This window comes from Lipotes vexillifer, unplaced genomic scaffold (genome assembly GCF_000442215.2).
Source record: "Lipotes vexillifer unplaced genomic scaffold, Lipotes_vexillifer_v1.1 scaffold212, whole genome shotgun sequence".
Classification (NCBI taxonomy): Eukaryota; Metazoa; Chordata; class Mammalia; order Artiodactyla; family Lipotidae; genus Lipotes; species Lipotes vexillifer.
In genome coordinates this window covers 1,434,661-1,443,412 of record NW_006780016.1, presented here as the reverse complement: position 1 = coordinate 1,443,412, position 8,752 = coordinate 1,434,661, and positions in this window count along the sequence as shown.

Here is an 8,752-nt window from a genome sequence, read left to right as displayed (position 1 = left end):
ATTTAAAGTATTCAAAAATTCACTTGCTAAAACAAAGCATTTGGATCATTATGAAATGTAAATATGGGAAATCATCTGTATTTGCATTTTGAAATTTCCTTACTGATAGAATGGTAAGTACATCTTAGCCTGAGCATGGTTTTTTAAAAATGGCTCATAAGTTAGAAGGCCCTTGAGGCATTATTAAAGTTCATCATATCAGTCACTGTGAAAACTCAGACTTTTCCTTGAATGTTGGAAGATGTTTACAAAACTCTGTTCTCCTGACAGTGATTCTTCAGGCTGATGAGAACCTTCACATTGTTCTTTTCCTTTGCCTGGATGGTACCCAATCAGTCTATATAATGAGACAGGCCAAAGGACAGAGAATTATGCCACAGGACAGCCTTCACTCTGTCGTTTGGCTTTGCATGCAGAAACCACAATTTATGATGTGATCAAGAATGATATAAGTTGGCAGTATAATGAGCTTTGGATTGTTGGATAGCCCAGATGTACACCATGACCTTTGCTGGATGTAAAGTGTCAGACTTGGGCACATGCATATTAGTTGTGGAAAAAGACCCTCCTCTGGGGAGTCAAGGGTCATGAATTTTGTTTCTAGGCAGCATATATGCAGTTGCCTGGCAACCATGAGAGCAGTTAAGTTCTTGCTGTATGATGCTGTATGTATTCATCCATCTTGAAAAGCTAACAGCATAATTTAAATTTTGAAGCAGAGTGTGGGTGTTCTCAAGTAGCAGAGCCTTATCTCACATCTAGTTGCAGACTCTAACTGCATAAATTTGATGTTGCTGAAGTTTTTCTGCATTAGGGATGTTGTAAACAAAAGGGTAGAACTCTGAATTGAGACTGAGACATCCTTCATTAGAATGTATTTAGTACCAACTAACAACAGAAAACCCAACTAACAGTGTCCAAAAATACAAGGACGTTTAATGTTTTCTGAATAAGAAGCCTTGTTTTAGCTGCTCAACAAGGACCCAAGCCCCTTCCATGCTTCCATTACACCATCATTGGTGTGCTAGCTTTCATCCTCAGGATTGTTGCCTCATGCTCACAAGAAGGCTGCCAGAGCTTTCAGCACTGCAGTGTCTCAGATTAGCATCCAAATCAGGATAGGAGAGGAAGAGGCAAAAAGGGCCTTCTTGTAGTGGGTGTTTCTTATTGATTAATTTATTGTCAGAGGAGGAAGTTTTTTCTTAAAGACTCTTAGCAGGTATCTTTTCATTTTTCTTTACCCAGAACTGAGTCACATATGTATCCCCTCCTAGACTAGTCATTGGCAAAGGAGAATTCAGTTACCTTCACTGGCTTAGGCTAATCATGATTCAGCCTTTTGGGCTGGGGGCAGGGCCTGTTTTCACTGAGCACATTACCACCTTCCAGATTCTTGAGAAGGATCAGAGTTTGTTATGTTAGGAAGGATGAGGGCCAGATGGTTGCTAGGAAAGTGTCTCATGGTGCTGCTACAACTCCTTCCATGTTATTGCTTATGTGTAGAGGTCATAGGCTGCAAACTCACCCTTAAAATGTTTTTAAAATGTTCAAATTAGAATTTAGAAATAGAAACATTTTGCATTAAAAATTGGATTTTTCCCTTCTCTTGAAATAATTTGGTGATCTGGCAACACTGCTGTCTTCAGATGGGGTATGTGCACCATGCTCTTTACCATTCCCTTTGTCATACAGTTGGCCCTCTTTACTCATGCATGTTACTTTTCTGCCCACTATGGACATTTGTGCCTGTGAACTTTAATCTACATTTTTTTTAGTTACATGCAGACAATTTGAAAGGAGACTTACAGTCACACCGGTCCGTTTTGCTTAAGAGACTAACTGCCACTATTCTCTTTCAGTCTTGCTGTATTTGGGATTCTTTTGCTCTTCTGCTATGTTTCTTTATTTTATGACTGTGGAAGGGAGTGTAGTGTAATGGTCAAGAGATTGGCTTTTGACATAATACAGAAGTGGTTGAAGTCCTGGCAATAGCACTTATTAACTTGTGACTTCGTATTTCACATCTGTAAAATTGTATAATAATGATATCTACCTCACGGGGTTGATTAGAGAATTTGCACAGTGCATGGTTCACATAACGCTAATCTTGATGAAGATGGTGATAAAGATGATGATGTCTCTATAAGCCTGTCTTTATTATATCAGTTAGTCCTTTGAGGTGCCATTTGGGAATGCAAAACACAGCATCTTCAGTGAGTGGAGCTGATGAATGGCAACTATATATCTTGTGGAGCTAGAAAAGGATACTTTGAGTGACTATGCTTGAGGGGCACTGACCACGTGGAATAATTTTTTCTATTCCTTTCAAGATAGAATCAGATCCACCTAATTCATGCCTCCAGGTAACCTTCAGAGCTCCCAGAAATTTAGTTCTGCACTCAAGATTTGCTCATTTCTATTCAAACTGGGACACATTCTACGTTTATACTGTCAAAAAGCAGTGGATATTTTAGTTTATGCCTGGGGGCATGGGAGACAATTCTGGATGCCTCTAATGACCTTTAAGAGTCACTTCCCTTACCAAAATACCTTTTTATTTTATTGTTAAATTTTAGTCTAGGTTCCATGAGATTCATCCATCTGTAACTCAGTCTGGAAAAAGTTGGAGGTCGCCATGTAAATGAGGTCAGATTAGAATTGTTATTTGGGAAAGGCAGGCATGATATTTTGAGTTTGGGTAGTTGCTTTATTTCATTCTTAAGGCTGGTTGAGTAGGTCCTAGTAAATTTGGAAGGGAACCTTAGGAAACTCATTATAACCCAGTTTTCATAATTAAAAGATTATTTGGTTGGGATAATAATCACTGAGTAAAAATCAATATAGTAAACTTTGGAATGGATAGTTTGCAACTATCAACTATAGTGTGAAATGTTTTGACCTAGAAATTATTTGAAATTTCTAACAACATATTCTATAGATATTCTTGATCAAGTATACAAAGAAGTTCATTGCAGCGTTGATAGTAGTAGTGAGAAATTGAAAGTGGATAAAATATTCATCAGGGGGACTCTCTAAATAAGGTATTATGTGTCTGTACATTGAAATTACTCTGCAGCCATTAAAAAGCATGGAGTAGATTCCTATGAATTGACATAAAAAGATGACAAGCATGAGGCAGAACAGTATGTATTATATAAACGTGTAAAAGTATATGTCTGTATTCAAAAACAGAAATACATGCCAAGTTGTTAATATTGACTCCCTCGGGGAATGAATTTAGAAGGATGTGAAGGTAGAGGAAGGAGAGGAGGCCACGTTTAATTCTTAATCTATGTACTTTCATACATGTTTTGCAAAGTCATGTGCTCTATTTATAATTAGTATTTTACACTTGAGGGTTTGGAGTGGAAATCCAGGGAGTTGTAATGCTCCTTCTGAGGAACAGTGTCACATAGAGGTTAAGCACACGAGTTCTAGACCCAGGCTGCCTGAACTGGAATCTTGGCTGTATCATTGGTGAACTAAATGTCCTCAGGCAAGTCTATGGATTTCTCTAGGCCTTGGTTCATCTGTGAAAGAGGGTAGTGCTACCTCCCCTATGAGGCTGTCATGAAGATTAAATGAGTTACTATAGGTACAGCATTTAGAAAAACATAGCTATGATTGTTATTCTGATTGCAAGTTTATACCAAAAAGGCAGAAATAGCTGAAATGAATTAAAAAGTCACCATAGGCATCTGGAGGAATGCCTATGAATTTATGAAATGCAAAGAAATTCCTTTGATATGAAAGCACATATATGTATTTTTAAAAATTGAGGCTAGAGAGGAGAAAAGTGACTGGATGGATTAGTCCTGGAAATGCAGAGGCCCTTCCCTATTACCGAGGAGCAAAGTCAACAGCTTTGAACTAAACATCTATTGCAATGGGAACAGAAAACAAACTGGCTGAAACTGGCAGATCCAGAGAATCAGAGCGGGGGGGGGGAAAGGGACGGTGTTCAATAGCCTCCTAAATGTTTCATAAACTTCAGTCATCTCTCTCATCTTCTGATCTTTTACTAATTCTTCACCTCATCTTTTCTCCTCTGATAGCAAGTCCTGTATTTGATCCAGATTTTATCTCTTTATGGGACAGCTGATATGACAGTAATGTATAGTTCATTGAGCTAGAGCTAGAATATTCTGCAGAATAGTGAAACAGTCACTCAGAAAGACACACTCAAGGATGAATACTATCTAAAGAAGCTACTATAAATGAGTGGGCAGCAGCAGGCAAAAAGCAAGTATTTGGTGGAGAATGCTTAGGAAATGGGGAAAACTTGACTTCCAATCCTCAGACTTAATTGAGCTTAGAAAGTGAGTGTCAGAATCATTCTCTGTTGTTGCTTAGTTGAAGAGCCAGCGGGGCTGTAGGAACAGTGACCGACTGACATTGACAGTCTTCCATCTGGAGCTTAATCTGTGTCCAAACGTCTGTGACACTGGTGTGTCTTTCACAACAGGTTCACGTAATTCTGAAGGCCAGGCATCAAGCAAGAAGCCAGAGTTCTAGTCATTAGTCACACATCCGGGCCACAGGGCAATTCCTTTGCTTGCAGCTGGAGAGAATACGATGTTCCATAATGTGGCTCGTAATGAGGGGTACACAGAGATGATGGGGTTGGATTGCAGCAGTGAGGCACTGCTAGCAAACAGCTCCAGCTTAAGGGAGCTTCCCGTCCGCTGCCTGAGCCGTAGATTTGGCTCCTGATTGACTCTGTCCACTGGAGCTAGCTCATTAAGGGGTTGGGCTGCAGCCTGTCCAGCTATGGTAAGGGACAGAGCTGCACAGTTGCTCCCTGCCTTCAGTGCCCTGATGGTCATTGTCTTGATGCTTCAAAGGGACAGTAGTCAGCTGTTTTATTTGAAGCAGGTTTGTGGGATCCAATGGTTCCTTGAAACATTTTAAGCCTGTTTCCTCTTACTTTGAAGAGAATCTGTTTACAAATGAAAATATTATTTGGATAGGGTAATGATGAGAAAAGGATACATTATGATACAGGGTCTCATAAAAAAGCACAGGAATAGGTGTAATGAGGCACCCCAAATTAACAGATTTTCTTCAGTTTGTGGGTATTGTTTGTTTTGGTGCTTTCTGGCCAAAAAAAAAAAAAAAAAAAAAACCCACACTGAATTAAATAGTTTTCATTATCTGACAAAAACAAAGCAACCCCCCTTGCCTTTTTTTTTTTTGAACTAAATTCAAGGATGAATTAATTAAGTTAGCTGTGGTCATTGGGACGTTATGTAAAATGTTGGACAGTGTTTTCAAATTGTTTCATTCATGAAAGTCACTTTAACACAGTTCAAGTAGATTTTTTTGTTATTGACTCTGTAATAGCTTAACAGCATAACAATAAATTGTAATTTAGTGAAAAGTCTAGTTAGGGAATGATGCTCCCTAGTTTTCTGTGCCTAGAAGCTGGAGGATCTATAGGAATAAACAATTATGTGTGTTTGACCAGCAGTTCCCAGTGTTTCTCTTTTCTGGACTCAGAGGAAGAACGTATACCTAGAGGAACAGTGTTGTGTGGTGATTCAGAAGACAGATTCTGTACCCAGACTTGCATTCAAATCCTGGCTGCCTTGTTTATGTCCTTGAGCTAGTCCATCCTCTTCTCTGGACCTTGCTTATCTGTAAAATAGGAATAATAATGGTAGCTACCCTATCAGGTTGTTGAGTTATGTGAATGAGAAGGATGTTATTTTAAGGATAATCTTAAATGTGCTTTACTTGTGTATGCATGATTAATCATCTGGAATCATCGTGGAGTATGTAAAATATGGAGACATTGTTCTGGGGCTGTAGAGTTGAGTTAAAGCATTTTGTTGAGTCATCTGTGGAGATTTGTGCTTATATAATGATAAAGCTGTAGCATCATAAAAATCATTGTGCATATTTATGGAGCCCTTACTGCATGACAGGCAGTGTTCTAAAAGGTCTGTGTGGATTATCTCACTGAACCCTTTCAACAACCTTATAACAAAGGTACTATTTTATCTTTATTTTTTTCTGTGATATTAAAGAGCTTGCTCAGGTCTCAGAGCTGATCTCTGTTGGAGGTGATTCTTAAACTCCGGTCAATTTGAGTCCAGATGCCAGTTCTCACCTACTACAGTTTTAAGGTCCTATGACCCAAGGAGCCTTCTCCACCAACTGCCTGAGCTTTCCAGACAATTGTCTTGGCTCTTGTTCACTTTTCTTGACAAAGAAAGCCTTGTGTTGTGAGAAAAACTTTTCCTTGCAGGTGAAATATGTTTAGTGGAATTTGTTTTGCATTTTTAGTGACGCTTGACTCTTCACCTGGCTCTGTGATTAATCTGCCTCGGGAGTGCAGTGAACCTTTAATTATAGCTTCTTCACGCTCTCTCTTTCCCCTGTGTGCTTTTCCACTGTTTAAAGTTCCAGTGGGCTGGTTGTTCTGAACGAGGTTTGACCTATATGTTACATAAATTATGGCCTTTGTGTACAGAGAAGAAAGATTACAGTTTCTGATTTGTGATATTTTTCCTACCAAAGATACTCACCTCCTTTCTTTTCTGTACTTACTGTCCGGTTTGTTGAAAACCACCCTATTACCTGGTGGTGGTTCTGGAAAACAGACTGATCCCTCTCTTTCACTGTGGCCAAACTGGAGTAACATATGGATGCCATTTAAAGGGAAAAATTTTTACGAACTCCCAATGTTGACTTAATTTTTTGTATTTGGTTAGTAAACATGTAAAAATATAAAACTAGCTATAAGCTTCTCCGTGTGTAGTTCTTAAACAAATATGAAACCAAAACACATTTACAAATTAAATGCCATCAGAATGACAAAACCAAATTCAAGTTAGCAACATTAATTTAACATGATGGATGATGTTGTTTAAACAGAATCATCTCTGGAAATATCAATATGGGATGTCTGTTATGTCAAAGGTTCTATACAGCTTGTCAAACCTGTATTATTCTGGACTGTGTGGTGACTCTGTTTCCCCCAACACTTTGAGCTGTATCTACTGGGACAATTCATTTGTACCCTAGCCCTACTCTGAGGTCTTGGGGCACAAACACATTATTGAAATAGTAATTCTGCCTCTTTTGTCTTCGGCTTGTGACAATTAACATAGCACTACCTGATATCACTGCAACTGTAAATGCAAATCCAGGCACAGAAATTTTGTGCTGGTTCCCATATTTTAGGTGCCATGTAGCTGATCCAGAATATATCTGGAACATTTTAAATGAGTGTTATCTAAACAAAAACAAAAGTTAGAAAAATCTCATCAAGACTTTCTAGACCCCCAAGAACATGCCCCAAGACCCCAGTTTGAAAAAGAAGTTATCAGCACTCTTTCATTTGTGGACAAGACTGCTGTTTTCTTTGCTGGGAATGCTCTTCCCATGGAGTGTTGCGTGACTCCCTCACTTCATTTAGGCCATTGTTTAGTGTCATTGCCATGCGAAACCCTCCCCTGACCACCTTGTCTCGGGTAGCATTCAACATCATCTTGGCCCCTTAACTCTGTCCTGTTTTACTTCAGAGCACTCGTGCCCACCTGGCACTTTTGCTTGTTTGCTTTTATCTGTCTCTCGCATTAGAATGCAAGTCCCACTGAGAATAAGTTAGGTTTACTTAACCACTGTATTAACCACTGTATTCCCCAAGCCTCACGTAGGAGGTGATAAAGATCTGTTGAACCAAGGAATGAGTGGCCTTGCTCTCCACCTCTGTACCTTTTTGCTGCATCCCCAATCCCACTCTCCACCTGGGTAAGACTCATTTATAAACCATCCCCACTTGAGCCTGTATCCCCTCTGTGCCTCATTGGAACATCAAGAGTCTTTATTGAGACCCCTTTTATGTTACTTCTGAGGTTTACATCCTGACCTTTTTTCTTCATTTTTTCTCTTCTACTAGACTCTGAGCTCCTCAAGGATAGCTTCTGTGTTTGATTAACCTCTAAAATTCCCCCAGTATCTGGCATGAATGCAGAAATGTCATAAATGGGAATCTGAAACTGTAGAGTACTAAATATCATTTACTTCTGTTCTACAATGTCCTACAGAGTGATTGGCAATGATAGGAGCTTGATGAGAATCAGTGGTTAGCAGGTGGTATAAAACACGGTAAGTTGTAGGGGTTAAATTCGCTATGGCCAACCTGATGCTACTATTACAATAGAAGAACTTCAGTTTAATTCAACTGAGTTTTGTTCATCTCCATTATGTGCAAAGCCCTAGTTAGATGTTATGGTGGCTACAATGAGGAGTGTGTTGCTTTTGAGTTCACAATCTGATGGAGAAGACCAATAGTGGGGGTGAGAGAAAGAAAGATACTATTTGTTTGTTCATTCATCCACTCACTTTTTCATTCTTTCATCAGATATGAAGTGTTGTGTGCTTGCTACTAAGTTTAAGAAAAACCCGACAAACCTGGGCTATAACCTGATCCTAATGGAAGAGAGAGACAAAATGATACTAATGACAACTTTGGTTAGTGCAAGAAAGGAAAGGAATGCAGTGGTATGAAAATGCATGTGTAATATTCCCTAATCTGAGGTAGGGAAGGTTTTCCTTCAGGCAGTACATTGAACCGAAACCCCAAGGATGAAGGGGCCTTAACCAAAGGCAGCAGTAGGGGAATAGTATGTGCATGGGGATCTGAATTGTAACACGGTGGTAGGAATATGGGGCGAAAGAGAAAGTAATTCTGACTGTAGGTCTGGAGAGCTTCATCAAGAAGGAGGGTTTTGACTGGGACTTA